This window comes from Varroa jacobsoni, unplaced genomic scaffold (assembly GCF_002532875.2).
Source record: "Varroa jacobsoni isolate VJ856 unplaced genomic scaffold, vjacob_1.0 scaffold_892, whole genome shotgun sequence".
Taxonomy (NCBI): domain Eukaryota; kingdom Metazoa; phylum Arthropoda; class Arachnida; order Mesostigmata; family Varroidae; genus Varroa; species Varroa jacobsoni.
In genome coordinates, this window is record NW_019213794.1 from 137,492 (window position 1) to 157,695 (window position 20,204).

The 20,204-nt window shown below is 44.5% G+C and overlaps 1 long non-coding RNA gene across 1 annotated transcript; it reads right to left on the reverse strand.

Moving 5' to 3' along the window:
- Window positions 1-15,967: 15,967 nt before the first annotated feature.
- LOC111264740 (uncharacterized) lies at window positions 15,968-19,312 on the reverse strand. The gene is made up of 2 exons (XR_002683038.2): window positions 19,112-19,312; window positions 15,968-17,725 (listed from the first exon to the last, which is right to left on the reverse strand). It is a non-coding gene; the product is annotated as an uncharacterized LOC111264740 (long non-coding RNA).
- Between the last annotated feature and the right edge of the window lie 892 nt (window positions 19,313-20,204).

The following is a 20,204-nucleotide window of genomic DNA, read 5'->3' on the forward strand; positions in this document are numbered from 1 at the left end:
GACTAAAGGCATTCTGTGCACTGCATCGCAGTCTGAGGTGTTTCTCCCTTTTGACCAGTCGATACCGAACGATAGCAGAGCAGCCGAAGACAGAGGAACCGATCGTAGTAATAGCAGCAGTAGCAGCAGCTGAGATATATGATAGCAGTTATACTTGTGTGACTTATCTGCGAATCGTACACTAGCATAGTCTGACCACTTTGGCCCACGGGTACTTCGTACATTCCAACCTTTTCATTTGTGTTATTCGGGCCTCGCTATAGCTTATTCACAACGGCGTCGAGTTGGTGATTACCCTTCGGAAATTCGCGTTTTTTGCACGAGGTGACAGAATAACTCGGTTCGTCGCTCAATACTGTCTGCAAGCCAGCTGACAAATCAAAGAGAGCTTCTTCGGAAACCAGTACGTGTGTCCGGCGTTCGTAAAAGCAGGATGATGTAAATACCATTAAAATGTGTGTGTTCTGTGATTTCATCGCTCGGAGATCAGGAGCGGCTCGGATCGGGCTAATTAGTCGACGACTCGCAAGCGAAGCGCTCAGGAGTCGAGAGTTCAGGCACGCTCAACGAATGTCAAGAACAGCATACAGCAAATTCCCATGGTGGCTATGTTTTCTGCCGACATTCCATGCTACGGCGGCACAGGATGACGTCGCGCCCGCTACGATGATCGTCTGCCCTTTCGTCTCTGCCACTACTGCTGCTGCTGTTGCTGTTATTATCCGCTATCCTTCCTTCAGCAATTCCGGAGACTCTATCGATCGGACAAGAAACATGGTCGCGGTCTCAACAATTGGAAGCGAATTGACAGTAATCAAGAAGCGCAAAAATGATACCGGCTCCTTTGAAGATAAGCAAGGATGATGACTTGGGCTTTTAGCATCGCATTGAGGCATGCCCGAAAATAACTCTGTAGTGTATATGCTACAACAAAGATCAGTTATTATCTATTATGAGTCGAATGACCATTTGCGTCAGGAATCTTTTCTTTTTTTTTCCTGACATTTGGGAGATATGTTTACATGTAAGTAAAGACAAGTTATAGCCTGGAGATAGTGATTTGCCTTGCCTCGACAGCCAGCTGCCTAAATCCGTATTTAGACGACTTCAAACGGCAGTGTCAAACATGTTACTCAAAACATTTTAATTAGCTACAAATGTTTTTCTGGATTGACCATATTGAAAAACACATAATTTTCAATCCCGCAGCGACGTTTGGGACAGTGCGTGCTCTCGTTGTGAACACTAAAACTTCATAAAGTATGTTTTGCCAAACAAAAAAAATTTCCTATTTGTCATTTCAAATAAGACAGAAAGCCCAGGTACTACCGCGATTCTAGTTTAAGTTATAAAGCAAGAAGTTGCAATGGCTGAAATAGTTCACCATTTAGTTTTATTACAGATCAGTCTGGCTTTAACATGATTCTTAGATCCGAATACTCGTTAGATGTTTGAACTTTACTACGAAAACTTTACACAGGTCTGCCATAACTGAGTTTTATATTCATTTATATGATAGTTAGTACAACTTGCTAGCGTACCTTTCACAATAGCACAATAAGTGTGCCGTAGCCAAGAACCACGGGACGGCGCCCAAGCGCAATGAACGAAAAACCTGTATTGGTCAAATCCAGCCGTTCTCTGTCGGAATCACTCCGGGCGAACTCTGATTGTGACTAAAAGTGAACGCGCCATGTGTATCGCAAGAACCTCAAAGAAAGATGGAGTCGCTGCTTTGTTGACCTGCGTCATCAGCTGCAGGCATCTTCTTCGTAGAGGCAGTTCGGCCCTGTGCACCCTCGATCTTTACCGTCAGCCAAATGCGTGATGCCCCACTCAATGGAAGCCCCCATCTTTGCCCACTCCCGCACCCAACGACTGTGAGGTTTTTCAACAATACTTTTGTTCAAGTGATGAAGCATTTTCTCTCGCTTTTATCGTATCGGGCACCATTTTAGCCCAGTCTTTGAGGCATTCGAAGGCTGCTCGTAGAGAAGGCGCAAACCAGGGCGCCAGGCCTGATTGTAAGAAGAGTCCACGGGGCACGTATAAGGCCACCTGCCTTCTAAGCGCATGTATAGGCAGCAACCATTCCAACCGGCAGAAATTGGTACAGATCGCCTTTGAATAAAAATTTTGGGGACCAGAAACAATGTAGATTGTTGATAGTATGAAATATCGTTATAAAGTAACGTACGCTTAGTTTTTTAGTAATGTTTACACAAACTTTTACATGGTGAAAGCGATGTTATAAGAAATTATATTTGATATAATTAAATACCATAACAACAGTAGTAGCAGGAAGAACAGGCATTGTTTCAAATCGTGTCCGAAGGCTCAGCTCAGTCAAGCACTGATCCGATCTTTGCAGGCAAAATGTGTCGCATTGAACGGGTTGACAACGAGTCATCTAAACGATGGTAGGCGCCGTAATAAAACTACGCAAAGAAAAGATATGTGTGGGGCATCAGTCGTATTTAGCGTTCGGGTTCAGACGATTGTTCTACGATGCCGAAAAAAAATGACTGCTCTGGTCACGTCTTTGTCGGTTTCGAGTACGATGTCGATGCAGGTGGGCCGCGTTTGCTTGGGACAACAGTGTTTTTCGGTTGGAGAAAGACTGTGCAGACGAAATTAGTCTTAGATATTTTTAGGATGGGGGCGCCATTGACGTCAACAACAGAACGTCGCAGTAGACACAGTCCTATGACAGACGGCGAGGTGAGTCGCAACGGACTGTCGATGATGACAGAAAATGGATAAAGTCTAAGGAATTTAAGTACGTTGAGTTGTTTGCCCTCTGAAGCAAGCTCAGTATGATGCTTTAACGAGTGCTTAGTTTAGCAGATGCTAGCTAAAATATAAGTTATTTCAGGGTTATTTTGGTGTCGATTTTTAGAGGCAAACGTTTTCACCTATTTAGGGCATCTCCACTAAATTCGCTAAAGGGCTAAATTCGACGCACACGTATAATATACTTAAAAAAACAACAAGGGAAGTCTTAACTTGTTGCTGCCAGGCAATCATGGTGTACATTCGGTCTCATCGTTGTATGCTTTTAGAGTCAATTCCAGCAATTTCTTATACGTTCGGTATTCGAATTAGCTTTATCAAGTTCATCGGAGGCCCTTGCGGATGACCCTAAGCGTTACCTCTTAAATCTCGATTGTATTTATTGATTTAGCGAATGGAAGAGGTACCGATGGGCGGCGCCCTACGGAGTCGTCGATTCTCATGTGTCATGCCTTCGTTATCGGCTTCTGGTGGCAAGCGCCAACGCTTCAAAACGTCTGTCGTCGAAATATGAGAAGAATTATTGAACGACTGTCTATTTGGATACACTATAGACGACGTCCTGGTAGAAGAGAACCTGTCTACATTAAGGCCAATGAAGAACGATGGTCGAATTTATCTAGACGCCCATGGGTCCATCACGCAAGAAGCCCAGGGTGGGGATAATCGTGTCATCGAATCGTTCCAGCTTTTGGGTAGTCCCATAGTCCCACACTAAGAAAACGACCGGGCGAGAAGTCCAATATCGTTATGGACATCAAAACCCAGCATCTCGAACCGCAACTAGGCAGCGCGACAAAACAGGGTGGAATGATCATCCACTTAACTCCATCGTAATCACTTATTACTCAGTATCGCCAGTAGTCAAACAGATCATCCTAACAGATCCCAACATTTTTTTCGCTGTACACCTGCTCTAACATAGCGTTCCCAGAGTGTAGAAAACGACTCTGCACTCACCTCGACCATGATAGAAATCACTTCATTGACTACGAAATTGGTCGTTAGATTCTCTAAACAGGTGCACCATGAAATCATAGTATCCAATCGTGACTGTAACGTATCACAGCATTATTACTATTAAGACTTTTCTCGAAATGTCGCCTATAAATTAATATTTTTCGGCCTAATATTGTTTCAAACGAATGTATTGTAAGACAAGACACAAATGCGTAGAAGCCCCTAGTGCGGACACCAGCCCTATAGAAGTGTGAGATATCAAAACGGGAACTGCCTGCTGTGGTGTTCGCTTTTGTATTAGGTAAACGTACAGAAGCGGTTATAGCTAGAGATATCATTGTAGCTAGGTGAATATATTAAGGTGGTCGCAGTCTTGTGGGGTTGAGCGTGCTATGCGAAGATATCTATTATGTTCACATTGCCTATACTGGCCAGGTCTCTATATAAAGCCAGTACCGATAGGTAGGTCTCTCTCGCTTTACCCCGAAGTGAGACGACTCCAAATGGAGCCAGCGAGGCGTTGCCAAATGCCCCTCTTAAGTTAGCGACGCCGGACTATACCACTAGCTGCTAACCTTATCGCACGGTGCCGGACTGTTCAGTTCATCGGCGCGCAGTACATCGCTACATGGCATTATCTCCTGTAGTGTCTCAAAAGTGGGGCTGAAATCAGGCAATGAAATCGACTTTAGTGGTCCGTTCACTTCTTTGGTGCTCGCGTACCGAAAACCTGAAGCTGCTCCGTTGTGTAGCAACTAAATATAATGTGTTAATGCGTCTGGAGCTCTTTGGAGGGCCAAACATTTTCAATAACTTTTAAAATACGCGCCATCATCAGACGAATCCGCGGTGCGGTGTTTACATTAAATATTTGGCTATTTTCAACAATAAATTTGCTGAATGTTACTAGGGAGTAACGGATTTCAAGGCGAGGAGGTCGTTTAGTGCTGAAAATCAATACTAAATAAATAAAATTCTATATGGTCAAAGTACAAGCGCTGACCGAAACCATAGGAGAACAAGACACTGGCGGACAAAGCCTTTAACAAAACAACACTTCATACTGATGCATATATTCACGGAAAGATGATGACCACTAAGAAGGTAGCTCGCTCTGAAGTAGAACAGGCTGTAGGTTCCGTTAGCATAGCATGAGATTCATTGACGCACATGTTATGAAATAGTAACGAGTAAATTGATCGATGTAAAAGCGAAGTATGAATTAAGCAAACACGCATGGTACAGAAGAAGCGCAACTATAGAACACAAATAATTATGTCTAACGAGACGTGGGTTATAAAAGAGAGCAAGTTTGATTATCTCTGAAAGAGGGCAATGAGCGGCATGGCGTACTTTTCGGTCAAGTCTCTTAAATAAACGACTAATAACAAGACTAGGTATTGCAATACAAATCACAGGTATATAAGTACTCGAGAGCGTCAGGATCAGCCCCGTAAAGAGTAAATATTGTTGTTACACCTTTTTATATGATTTAGAAATTGTTTAATTTTTTTTTATTTACTAAATCGTTTTGGACAATCCAATATTTCGCAGTTCAAATCTAAAGTTGTGTATTTCTAAAGTATATGGTGAAATAAAATATAAGAGATACTAGCGATAAGAACAATAGTAATAAATTGGTAATTAGCCAAAAAGCGGATAGGTGATAACCGTAGAATCCCTCGTATAATTGAAAAAAAAAAAAAAAAAAAACGATAAAGTTGTTAAAGTTTAAACATGTCAGCCTCATTTATTCTTAAGTAGGTATATCGAAAGCTTTTAGCATTTCTCAACATTAAATAACACGATGGCTTCTTGTATTCACCTTAACAGTCTATAACATTTTGTTTTTGATTTAAAAGAAATGGAAAACAATTGCAAAGTACTTTGTCTCGTTTTGCTTCGTGCAAATACCTTATTGCTCGATTACTCTTAAAACCAATATTTTCCACTAGTCTTACTAACTACTACTTCCGCTAAGCAGGATTATTGTAAATCGAACCAAATTAGACCGTGTGAGTCATTTGATACAATTTTTAGATACAAATGACGAGTTCCTTTATTGTAGAATCCTGTGTTTACAGCGATGGTACTGTGAGATATGGCTTGTTGCTCTTCTCTAAAGGTTTCTTTTAGTTTGGCCTACTCCGCCGACTTTCGTTCTCTCTTGGATGCATTATCTTTCCTATCGAATCCATTCAATCCAAAATTCGATTCGTCGCCATGTCTCTGGTCCACCTGCGATAGGCCACACTCATGAACGGTATCGTCCTCCGTTGGTTTGAGAGCTGCCACCGTCGAGTCATTTCTCTTTCCCCATGCGGCTTCTGCGTCGGTTTCAGTCACTTCTTACCATTGAAGCGACGTGGCGTTTGACTTCCATCGCATTGGTGGCGATGGACCCTTTCATTGGCGGGTGAGAACTTAGAAAATGCCAATATGTGGCTTATACGAACTCCAGCAGCTGGAGGAGATCGTCGGCGACTATGGCAATAGAACAACACCGCAAAGTTCAGCGTTTGCTAGGAACGGCAGAGGAAGAAGATCGGTCAAGAACGCTTCCTGCGATCGCCCTAGCGTTCTCTTGAAGAGGGAGACACCGTGGTTTCCGTGTGCAAGGCAATCTCCTGTCTTTTTCTCGTGTAAGAGAATGTACAATGCAACTAAGAATAAGAGGGGGATCCGTTTGTGTTGGAGTTAAGCCCTCATCACAAGAGCACATATACCCAACTTGCATTGCTTCCCAGCTTCGAGGTTTTCGTAGTTCTCGCAGCTCGTAGTTCCCTTCCGTCGTTCCATTCTGCGATACGTTAGTCCGCTCCCCCAACCCAAAGCCGAATCCTCTGCCACAGCTCTGCGGTACACCACCAATAATCAATGCGTGCACACCTTTAAGGTGGGCTGCGCTTCCCGACCCTCAGGGAACACCCACTTTCGGATGCTCTTACAGCTTTCACAGTGTATGCGCCTGTCCGTCTGCATGTGTCTGTTTGGAGGGTTGTATGGACGTGCCTGAGTTCGACCGATCGATACGATCCGACAGGGAGCTAGCTTGCCGAACGTATTATAGTAGTCAAAAGTGAACACTGAGAAAAGAGAAAGACGGCTGAGGCAGATAGAAAAGCCCTGGCAGTAGACACAAGAACTAAGAAGCTCCGCGTTCTGGAGGACGGCTCTGGCGGGCAGGCCACTCAACGAGTTGAACTAATGGAACCAATGGCACGGTACCTGAACGGGACTCGAATGCCTACGACTAACAGTAGTTAGCGACCTATGCACGCATGGTATTCTCTGCCGTCTGATCCATCTCCACTAGCCAGCAGAGAATACTGTGCTTTTAAGGGAGGGATATGATTGCAATGACGAGTGCACTTCAAACTATTCATATTACTTATTAAGTGAGCGGATTAAACATTAGGAGAGGGTTAAAATTTATGGTAACGCTCTTCGTGGCCAATGTACTTAGTGTTGCTCAAGGTAAACTAGATGGGACAATAGATTTGGGATCGTAATTAAATCGTAAAATTTTCAGTTTGCACCAAATCTTATTATTTGGACATCCTCTTAAAGCTACCCCTTAACAAGGCTCAAAAGAAGCAACGAGGCAAAAAAGCAATATTATTACTACGACATAGTAATATACATTTTCATACATATTTGATTTGAAAAATACTATTTGCCCAGGTGAAATCTATTCAAACCGCCATTCTGTCAAAGTAAACAGATATTTTTCTTAAAAAAAAAAAGATTCCCAACATGTTACATTTAATTTTATATTTAAGAGATCAATCAAAGCAGCTAACTACCATTAGCAATATAAATGGCTGCATCTGTGAACATAAGTATATGTAAACAATAAATGATATTACGTCATTTACCCCAGTCGGTCTGTTTCAAGTTCGTGAATCCTACACTCGTTTTGAAGCTTTTTCCTTTCACACACTGAGAAGTGCGCAAGAGGAACAAACTCATTCAGTTACATTGGCATTAGGAGCGGACGATTCATTTCAGCTGCGCTTGCAAGTCCATCTATCTATTCACCACAGCAGGCCGTCACTCTTCGAACGATCGCTAGCGGTTTCTATTGCTTCACCTGAACGTCTTGATCGGTTCTGCAGAGAATCGCGCACTCGCTTCCATCAACCAATTTTTCAGTCAAGCGCAATGGCCCACTAGCAGCGGGAAGAGCCGGTAGCTCTTCAAACAATGAGCCGCTAACACTTCAGTCGAGATTGACTATTCCTCTTACCTTCCGCCTCTGCCTATCTTGGTGTTTCGCCCTTACAATTTCCTCCCGAGGCCCCACGATGCCCCTCTCCACGTCTGCGATATCTTCCCCTGCTTTCACCCTGCGCACCTTCCCGGTTTCACTATTTCCGATTCTTCCTTTTCTCAGCCAAACCGACAGAGACGGCATCTCCGTGCTCTTATTCCTATTCGCCATCTCCATGCTCTTACTCCGCTTCACCTTTATTGGCCGAACCGGCACGACAATAAGGAACGACTACGCAGAGTTTTGACTGGCCAGCTCTCAACACACTTGAAGAAATCGTCGGCCTGGTCACATCCAACACTTTCGAATCGAACTAAGTTTTGGACGGCATTGTGCTAGATGTTCAGATCTTATATATGTACAGTTTAATACATGGGGTGACAGGATGGACGAGCTTGGTCATACGTGGTCTTTTAGATTAGATAGACATGAGCCCATGTGGTTTGAAGATGGTGAGCTGTTCGATAGTATTTTTCGTTTCATTAATCCTGTGGTTATTTCTTTAGTAGAAGGCGCGTTCCTGGTTTACCACGACCATGAGAAGGTCGCTTGATTGCAGTAACCTATTCTCCGACGGTCATAGTTGGATACGGAGAGGTCAATATGCCTTTTTTTCGTACCAAGCATCTCAAGGTTAGCGACGTTTGTGGATTCAAGTTATCGTCGTGTCGGTGCATTTGGCTTTACCTTTGTAGAAGGACAGAACACCACCTCATCTTTCGACCGCTATAGAGTGAACGAAACAACTGGGTTGAACTCCTCGTTGTTGCCGCTGATCGGCACTGCTCGTACGATCGAACGCAAAGTTGAGAGGGTGGTTCGAGTCCGTTAAGGGTTGGAGCACCTTTGCAATGTAGTCCAACGATCCTGCAGCCGAATTGGATTGCTAGTGTACGGCGAACAGGAGTTGTCCTGGGGTAAGGCAAATGAAACTCGGAAGTTTAACTCGACTGCAAGAGGGCAAGGAAATTGATTGCTTGTTTTATTATCTAACTCACCTCAGCGTTGGATCGGCTTCAGGGGAATAAGGAGCATTGAGCTCACCTTCACTTATGCTCACCCTGGTGTCAAAGATGGGTAAGGGATCAAAGGGGACATACTGTAGGGCTCCTGTTTACCACTGTCGTACACTTTTATACGACTCCCACTACCTCTAGAGAACTTCTTGTTGACCTCAGTCCGAGCCCATCCCCTCTTCAGAGTATTTTCATATCAACGTTTTCGATTCCATAGCCGTACTCGATATTCGAATTTGGCTAGCGTTAACATTAGCTGACATTGGATGCTCAGCAGAGACTCCCGTTAACCAAACCACCGATAGATAGTGCAGATACAGCGTCTGGTTCTGTTCATCGTTTGGTTACGCGTTACTAACCACATAGCCCACCACAATGCAGCTTCACCTGACCTTCGCAGAAAGACAAAATAGCATTTTATCCTTTGCTTGCCTCGTACAAAACCTGCTTAAATAAGCCGCCGTCTGAATTACTCAGTACGCATAAACACTTGATGTAAACGCCTGCTATGTTCATATTCGACTTTCGTAATTAAATTCGACCTGCACCATTTGTACGACCTAGCAAAACCAACGATATTATGAAGTGTACACACATTTTAATATTGCAATAGTATAATCACAATCGGCCATTGACAGGGGTATCTTTTCTAGTCAGACGTCGACGATAAAACCCAGATTCAAATATCTTTGTCTCCAACTTTGCCCTAATTCCCTCTTTCCCGCCCCTTTCTCTCTCTCCTCTCTCTCTCTCTCTAGAACGTTGCCCACCCTTCACATTCGAAACTCTTCTGTTGTCTAATGTCGATGTGTATCAATGTGATGGCTGCCATGTTCGTTTTGTCTTCGTTGCTGTGGCTTGGGAGCTGCATGTCGAATCGCTCTGACATCCAGGGCAAGCAGGAACGCAGAGGCCAGAAGAGATTCTGGGAGCCTGGCAAGAAATCATTCGGAGCTAAGAGATCGAAAGAAGGCTTGAGACAGGCCCACATACGCCTGAATGACTTTATGCTTGGTCGTCCGAAATCATGCAGATATCAAGGAGTAGTAGTTTTGATGATGCTCATGTCCGACTTTTTGGATAAGCTCCATTATCCTAAGGAGAGATAGCATGCCATATGATCGAAATGCTTCATGAACGGAATACACGCTAAAATTGGTAAAGCTTCGGTAGAATATCACAATATATAAAAGTATGTTTTGTTAAGAGCTATAATGCGCGTCAAATATGCATGCTTATGAAATTGGGCAGCAAGTCATGACGGTCGCAAGATAATAAGTAAATGAAAATTGGCAATAAACGCCTGAAACAATTTGATTGGCCACTGCCTTTTAATATTTTATAACCGGCTTGCACTAGGCAGGCGCAAAAGTCGTTTTTAGTTCTCTTCTGTACTAATATTAATAAAACTGAATACTTTTGCCTAAATTAACTAATGGCACGATGCTAAAAAAATAATACGCAATCAGGTAACCAACAACTCTTGTAACGAAGTAACGTGGTGAAGTATCCTATTGTTTTCATTCAGGCTTGGCGTTTATTGCACTTGTTCGTGCATTTTGAGAACCTGTTATCACCTCTGCTTCTAATACTTAACACCTTTCCTAAAAATTTTGTTGTTATTTTCCATGTTGAAATCTTGCCAGGGTACTTACTGCAGCGATTGCGTATCTGGCTAGTTTTTTTCTCTTATCTTTCTCCTTCGAATAACTATTACATGTTATAACCAATGATATCATCGTTCCCTTATATCGGCATCCACCCACTCGCACAGTCATTCTACCTTTCTGCAGTGGACAGCCAAAAACTCGTGCCCTTTCAGCGTCACGTTGATAGAGCGAAATCCTTTGCCTTAATCCATAGCGATAAGACGATTCTGACAAAAATGGGACATGTAAAAACCAAGATTGAACTTCTATGTGGCCCTACAGATGGATAGGACATTTACGTTTATAGGCACCTCGACTATGTTGTACTCTGCTAATTAGTAATTTAGTAAATATCTGCAGATATAGCGAATGCCAGTGATGTTATACAGTACAACAAGCATTAAGCGAAAGCAGTACAGGGCATGACAAACTTATCTTGCGAAGATGAAGTCTGTTGAAATTTGAATACGACAAGCTCGTTCATATGTGCGATCCTGACCTTTCGACAGGAGTACTACATATGGTCGGGAATACGTCTGTCGGAAAATTCAGTAATATCTCACGGGCGATTTTTGAGTTCTAGACAAGTACATAAAAATCCGCACAGGTTTCGTTGTCTTTTGTCAAGCCACGTTATAGAGCAAATCCTCATCTACACAAGACCAGACACAACAAAGTTACCAATGCATTGATTGCAAGTAATCATGTTTATCTTAAATGTTTGTAATGGTATAAGTACAAAGATAACTGTACACGCTTACCTCTCTCCTCATATGGAATAGTTTCCCAAGTCTTATCGGACAGCATCAGTCCACGTCAACAGATCGTCAGAGCCGACCTGTTACTATTACAGCTTGATCAGTTAGCCCTATTAAGCTAACAGCCGAATGCCCCGATACAGGTCTGCGAGAGTTGGGCGACGAACACACATCTAGTTTTCTGCTTCTCCCTTCGTATCTGGTGATCCGGCAGATGCAATCTCTAAAAGCGTCCTTCAGCCTGCCAACTTGGCCTCCTCAATCCATTGTGTTACGTGGCTGGTTACGTATGCCCTTAGTTCGGGCTTAACTTATAGCGACAAGGAGGAAAGGAAAGAATAGCGGGCCTCTATCGCTTGTGTGCGACCACCAGTGATGCCTACGTACTCGTTAAGGAACATTCTTTATATGGTTGTCTTTCGATGACCTGCCTTCTTCCTCACTGTCTTTTTTGGTCTGCCTCTATTTCGCTTGCCCCCATCTCTTCTCTTCATCGTGGTAAGAAAGACTACGAGCATGTCAGAATCAGTTGTGTACTATGCGGTATGGCACGACGGGCCTACCGACTGACTTCGGGTGATCAGAACTGTTAAACTAAACGATGCCGAAGGCGACTAGGTGTTGGCAGTAGCAACAGCAATGGACGACGAAGTTCCGGGTACGACTTGTTACGAAAGGAGAGCACGGAGATACGGAGAGAAACACGGGACAGTAGAGAACCGATCTAGCGACACGATTGTTACAACGGGCTGATGACCATGGAGGTATCATAACAATTAGCAGAATGTCTAACTGCTTAACCGATTTCTGCTTCCTTTGTTGCCTGAACGGCTCCTGGCTCAACTAGCCCCCGCTCCCACGGTGTGTCGGTGCGTGCCGCTTGGACCCGCTCGGCCATGGCCTTTTTTCTTTTCTTTCTCCTCCCAGAGAAAATAGGCCAGGGTGGTCCATGCGGGCCCGTCCTTCCGGGTGCATGACCCGTGCCGTGGACCTCCTCTCTCTACGAAGCTAACGGCTTAGCAAGAGTTCGAATCGACAATGATTAGAGGCAACTGCAGTCTTTCAGCGCCTTGCCGGAGGATACTCCTGGTATAGCTTCTGTTGCTGGGAATGCCTAAAGCGCCCTCTTCCCCTTTTCGCCTGCTCGTTTCATCACAAGATTTCCTCAAGCATGGTCAGACTCGTTAGCCTATGGCAGCAAGTTGCTGTAAAAAGCATCAAGATCAGAGGGTTTGATATCCGTAAATCCGAATTAATGGAGCAAGAAGCGAGCAAGCGCATCGCTAAAACGCACATTAAAACAATTCACACGTTAGCCTGCTTTGCGGGACAGACTTGTGATTGTAATGAATCATTCAAGGGTTCATGGCTATTGTGTTACGTAGAGAAGGAGTGATCGATGCGTACTAAAATTCATAGAAAAATGTATCGAAAACCTGTCTGGCTGTTTTCATGTACGGGCTTCATTAGTCGCGTACCGAGGCAGGCAAAGTATCCGTAAACAATGAATAATCAGTGATTTTCGGGAAGCTGATTGCTACGAAGGCAGCCGGGGATGTACGAACTGACCGAACCGTATTTTCCGAGCCTAGTGAGTTAATAGAATTCTAAAAAAGTCTATTACGTAAACTATAAAGCTCAAGCAAACTTGTAACGATATTAACTAGTCATTACCACTATGCTGATCGGTATCCACAACACAGGGCTCTGCGCTGACAAATCGGAAGAAAATTTCAATGCATACTGATAGGCAGAGAGGCTTTGAACGGTAGGAGCTCGCAATGACAAAAGAGTTTCTATAGGTTTTTGTTTCCCTTTTGCAATATCTGACTATTTCTACATTTTGGATTTTACGCGTTGCATATTATCGGTTGATTTCCTGTAAATCGTAAACGACTATATTCAGCTTTCATCCGATAGAGGCAACCCATAGACAGGGGACCACTCTGCGATCGTGAACCTGTCTACCGTACGCGCGTTCGCCGTGATGCGATTCTCAAACTAGACGCAAGTTCCAAAGCAGCGAGCAAAGTGGCGCACTAGTGATTTAACCCCGAATGCCGCAAGTTTCCGCGATTTCTGCTTGACTGCCTATTGCTCCTATTCTTCTACGGCCCATGAGCTATCGGTGCCCATACGTCACTGCACTACCATAACACTTTGGACGATCCGAGATCGCTGGCAGATCGCCGATATTCCCGTGTCCTGTTTCCTTGCTTGCGGCTCGGTTTCATCGACCCGCTTTCCCTACAACCGCACGCAACTTTCCTTATTAGGTCCATTGCCTACAGCAGGCAGCCAGTGACACTAGTTCTGGATGACAACTACTTGTATCTACACCCGCTTACCGGCGCAGCGGCAGCCCTCCGGTGTCGCTCCTGTCGTGCATATTTTTCTTTTCCTCTCTCTATGTTGTGCTAGGCGTCGCCCAGTCGAGCCCTTCGCCCCAACAAAATCTCGCAGCAAGACAGTCTCGTGTGCTATGAGCAAGATTGGCTCGAGTTTCGAAGTTGAAGCAATCACGCTTTGCCCCTCCTATGTGTGCGGTGTCTGCCAGCAATCCATCGCACGCCTATGCAAAGGCACAAGTTCTAGGTACTTGTGTGTCGAAGAAGACGACCCTATAATGTAAACGGTGGCGATAAGGGTAGTCACGGGGGTAACAGCCTTTTTCTCTTTTCCTCTTGCCCTACCTGGCAAACATCAACGAACAAAAGATCTACCTCAAGGGACACAGTACAGTCGGCGCCCACTCGGTCCTTTCCTGTCGTTGCCTATTGCACTGCTCCTTTTGAAATTCTCCCTCACTCTCTCTCTCCCTCTAAATGCCTGTTTTGCCCTCATTCTCCTCTTCTCTCATTGCATGGAATTGCAGACAACATCCGAGTCACCCACCATTTGAGTGACCGATATATATATATATATACATACAAGTAAGCCCCATCAGCCAGGAAGCAGCAGTAGGGGCACGGTAAGGTGGCTTTTGAGTGACGGGAGCCGATTCTTACCGAGCTTCCATAAATAGGTGTGTCGCTCTCTGCAAATGCTTTTACTAACCCTGGCTGGTGTGTAGTCGTCTTCTCCTCTACAGCCAATAGGAGGGAGCGCATTGCAGGGTGGAATATTACGTGAAGGCACCATCATACGTGTAATACACGCAACACACAGTCTATCGTATATTCTTCCACGGCAATTTTTTCTCATCACAACTTACCTCGCATAACCATGTTGCGCACCCCTCCACTCATCAGCGCTACAGTCTATTATTATAACCGCCACCTGCGGGCCGATTGTGGCCAATACATCCGCTCAGTACGGGACACGGCTGTTTCACGATTCTTTATCTTAACTTCTATGAACCTCCTTATGCTTCTAAGCCATATTTTTGGTCCACGGTAGGTGGATTCTGCTGCTCAGTACCAACACGCTATGAGATCAGCCGCAAGTTCTTCTTCTTGTCGTTACTGCTGATATAAAGCAGCTTCAAATATATAGCCTGGCTGTCTGTTTTATGCGCATATACATTTTTCATTAATTTTCCTTAGTTTCGAGTAACGATTGGTAGTTGTTTATAACAAACAATGCGATCCGTCGCCGCTCTATCTTCAAATCTTATCTATAAAGCGGGAAAGGTAAGCACCGCCGATACAGTAACGATGACGGTGATTGTTCCATCACGATGTAAGTATGGAACGCGCACAAGGTACAAGTTGCACGACATGAATATCAATTGCTATAACGTCCCAAGTGCGCAATCTACTTCGGCGGGACTCCCAATTGTTTCGTAAGGTTGACTTGGTGCCGGGCTGCATTTATCCTTTAGCTTCTTTTCCGCCATTGCTCTTCTAGTTGCTAGATGTATCCGCCTGGACCCCTTTATAAGAAAGCTGAGGTGAAAGCTCGCAGGCTATCTTCCCAAGCCGCTCGCGCTGCTCTGCGCATACGCCAAGGGTTTCGTGTCGGGGGCGTGCCGTCGTCTCCAGTCAACTGTATGCCTTGACAGCGTCGATGCAGGGGGTGCATCAAGCCATATCCCAAAGGTGGAGGTGAAAACAGCCTATGCCTTCCAATGCGTCTATGCGATGCGTCTGGCCTGCTAAGTTGCAACTATACGGCGTGTATCGCTAGGCTTAAATCAGTTGGAATATAACTAGCAGGGCGCGAGCTGATATTGGCCAATAGGCAAAAGTAACTTCGTTTGAGGGGTGTGTCGAGCATCGTATTTGCCTATTCTTCTTTGATGGAGCGAATCCACCAAGTGTACCTGGATCGCCCGAAACACGCCCAGATAGCAATTCTTGTTGTTTAAAGCCCTTTGCACTTTCCTTACACTTGAAAAGCCAACGTATCACAATAAACGTAGACAGGACCACACATGCACCCAAACGTTTGAAAACAAATGCGCATCTAAGCGATATTCAAATTATTGTTACAACAGCAAACATCAGTCGGACGCATGATACGTATCGTAACCCAGAAATGGATGAAAATGATTTACGTAAATTGATAAGACGGAGATCATTTTCTGCTAGCTTTATTTTAATTACCCTAAGATTAAAAAAAATTGTATGATCAACTAGCTAAGTTACAACAAAATCCGTATCTGCTGTTGCACTTCATCGATGTTAATACACTTACCCAGCGATCTAACGCGTAATGTTGTAGGATGACTCGAACCGTGCAATAGTAGTCGGTGCGATAGTCGGATCGAGCGGCAGCTTCGTTTTACCTACTCGGTAGTACTTCTATGAAATTATACAATGACAAATAATGAGATACGCGAACATTTACCCTCGATAAAGCCTTACGTACCGTATCGTTGAAGTACGTTTATCAAAAAGCAATGTATAGATGTACATCTCTTTGTTCGTACCTTGTATGTACAGGTTAGATATAAAGGCCGAGCAGGCGTGATATTTGTCGTTAGCTTTGTACGGCTTAGTACGAAGATGATAATCGCAGCACCTGGTTGGGTATTCAGCGGTAGAATATCTTGTCGTAGTGCTCGTTCAAATTTGATTCTTAATTGAACCATTGTACCCACGTCTTGGTGTCTATGAAAAATTCTATTAATTAGTCTGTCTTACAACGATAGCTACTCAACAAAGTCCTAGCGGTATAGCGGCGACCAGAGGGAAAACGAACTCTTCAAAGATTATGTGACATCTAATCGTGTAAATTTTCTGAACAGATCTATTCGTTTCATTGAATACTAGGACTAATTATTGAGGAAGGTTATCCATGCACATGAGCATCTTGGTTGGGGTCGACTCAACCAAGTGCCTTGTCTGCTTCCGGGGATGATATTTTGAGCGTCCGCTTATGCCGCGGACGTGTGGATTCGTGTTCATTCGGCCATGCTTCGTTGGTACTTGTAGCCGTTAATCCGTCATTCGTTACTCGTCGCTGAAATTTTCTTTCGATGCGCTGACACCCCCCCCCCCCCCAGTACTTTAGCATTCTCCCACGCTTTTTCTGCCTGCAAATAGATCTACTGTTCTAACTACAGTCAATACCGCAATAACCGGAGTCGCAGATTTTACAATTAACATTCAGTTCGCTCAATCATCTTTAGTTGCCCTTACAATTAATAATGGCCACTGTCTGTTACACGACGTACTACATTAATAAATGCTTCTGCAACCTACAAACAGTTCTGAATCAAGCTAATATCGAGTGTGCCCCTGCGACCCGTTCATAGCTAACCTTATGTAGCCTTATGCGCTACGATGTTTCGCCAACGGTTGCAGAGCATCGCAAAAGCAGACCCCCTTTTTTTGTCCATTGAAACGGTAACTCAAATGGTATGTATGTGTAATAGTCGAGGCAAAAGATCACTATTGAACTTTGCCAAGGGACATGGATCAACGCGTGCTCGATGCGCGTGGCCCTTAGGGAGAGGAGGCGAAGTTATTATAGAGGAAAAGCAGGCTGTTGTCGCAAAAGAATACATAGGTCCACCTATCGTACTACTCCTCCACGAGCAACTTATTAACAAAAGTCAACCTTCCGACCCGACCAAACAAGTTTGGTCACGGCCCGTTGCAGAGTGGACCCTGCTTCCTTGCTGGCGATCTGCGCCAGGACAATGGGGTCCCCCAAAGCGCCGGAGCTGCAGCGCCCAGAGTTGCACCACGTTCGTTGCGAAACACAGTTAGCCAGCTAAACGAATTCTGTCGCCCTGGGCATCGGGGACACCATCAACACCAGCGCCAGCTACTGGTCATTGCATGCGGTCTGCTTAGTCGTCGTAATTGGGTCAGTCGGTGTTTAAAGCTGAAATTTATCAGAGGAACAAGTGGCGTTGGTTCGCCTTAGAATCGCTTTGTAGACCGGGAATTGGCGGTAGGAAAAGGCGGAAAGTACACTTACATTAGTACGGTTCAGTAATGCGGGGCGGGGGGCTGCAGCGGTAACAAATGCAATGCTTTAACATGCAAGCAAACAGTGCTCGCGGTGGTCAGCGGACGAAGCCACCAAGGTAGAGGACATGGCTTGACTCGAGTCTTCACGAGCGTCAGAGGTCGTCTCGTGCAGTTCCTGTGCCCCACAGCTGGATCGGGCTAGACAAGATGCCAGACGTAACCCGTAGGCCTACTGCGCTACGTTGAATCGCTACAAACACTTCACTGTTTCGGCACCGCCATGAACGACGTAAAAGTAGCTAACGAACTGATCCTATTAGAAGGGCATGGCTGCTTAAGTGGGGTTGCGGCATATGGGGACAGCGGTAGATTCCAACTGACATCCATTAGTTTTAAAACGATGCTTTATGGAAATGCGCGAATTTTCGTATTTTGAGAGCATAGATTCTGTTTTAACCTTAGCTGCCTATAAACTAAAGCTAATCGGTTTAGGCGCAGCGAAAGACAATACGAATAGTAGCTACTATCTTTATTAACTGAAGAAAATCACAATTAGGTAGTACAGAAAAGCTATTTCTAAGCTATAATTTTGTTCTTGAGTCATCGGTGACAATGAACTAAGAATAACTTACCACTTAGATTTGACAATAGACTCAGATCTACAACTAAATCCTTATTTCTATATTAATGTAAATCCATTCATTGATCACTTTTTCGGCTAGATTAATTGCAATGCAGGCTCTCAAAACGAGCCGCAACTGGTCACCTTGACAAGAACTTCTTACACAGAAAAATTGAAATCAACGGAGCTTTAAAGAGATGCTTTAAGGAAGGTTTGCATCTTACCTGAGCATACCTTTAGCGACACATATTACTAATTTCGTCCTAATCCTCTCTAACAGACGACCTAAACAAATATTCCGAATTTTCAAATAGGGGTACTTGGCCCCTAGGACATTGCTTCGGATGGCTGCTTTTTTTTTGCAGCACGGAACGAAACGTGCCTACGCTCAGTTTCGACGCTATGCTATCTGACATGCCCCTGACTTTAGTAAGTACACGTTACTGCCAAACTACCACGGAGACAATCGATCACCTGGTAACCTGAGCTTGGCAAACAGCCAAGTTATTTAAGATATTTTATTACGATTATAAAAATAAATAATGCCATTTAACAATAACTAGAAATACTTGTTGACCATACTGTTTGTACATACGATCTAAGCAAATCTATATGCGACCAAATGACCAAATACATAGACGTTTTGTTTATTTAACAAAAAAAATTGTGTCTTACTTTTAAGCGGCTTCATATCACGTTGTTTGCTCAGTATCCAGAATCCTCTACTTAAAAGAGACAGGTTGAAAACAGATCGCATTGACGCAGCGCTAGTATCAAGCACTCGAGCTTCTAAATCGATGTCTGGAATACCTCTTTATCCGGATGCCTTTATTCGTTTTGCTTACGTCTCGTAGCCATTCTGTCTCGCGCGGCCTTACTCTCACCACTTGAAACAATCGGATTCAGTTGTTGTCATCCCCGTCTCTAGAAGGCTGTGCTCGAAACGAGATCAGATAGAAAACGTAGCAAATTGAGCTTCTTTACTGGCGAACTTTACTGTGTGCCTGTGTATCGGTTCGTCCGTCTGTCAGTGTACAATGAAAGAAATACTCGGGACTCCTCGCATACAAGTAGTTGAGAGGGAGGCCGTGGCACATGCGAGTATCTCAGCTGGAGCACTTACGGAGCGGCTCATCTCGTAGGACAAAACGATAGACAGAGCGAAAAATAGTGGCATGGGACAGAGAAACGGGTCGACATAGTACCTATACGTTTCCGCGGTGACGTTGCTGTGGCGCAGAAAGATAGTTATGTCTTTCCGAGTTTAGGTCAGCCAAAGAAACTAGAGGAATATTGGGATACCGCTGCGAGACAAACGGGAAACCTTTCGCAGGAAGAGTTCCTCGCCGGATCGTTAAAGGGCGTAGAAAGCAAAGCAACCCCCTCGTCGGATCGAGTATCGGGATAGTGCTCTGTGTAGGCATGGAGGATGCGTGGGTGGTAGCTCGAGAGCCACCGAGAGCAAAAGCGTGACGGCTCACTAAAATGACAGAGAAATTGTAAGACTACGAGGTGTAGGAATGAAGGTTACAACCGCTCGTTTCATTCGTTGTTTCTTTTTTGGACGCTGGCAACAGCAGTAACATTTCTCGTTCTCTGCGGAGATTGACGAGGTAACCTGTTTTCGATCACTTTCCTCCTGAACCGCAGGAAAACAATAGCATAAACAATCGTACGGATGATGAAGATGGCAGCGATCATGACGATGCCAACAATATCAACCCACCTCAACAGCGGCAACAGAATCAGCGGACGGTACGACGCCACA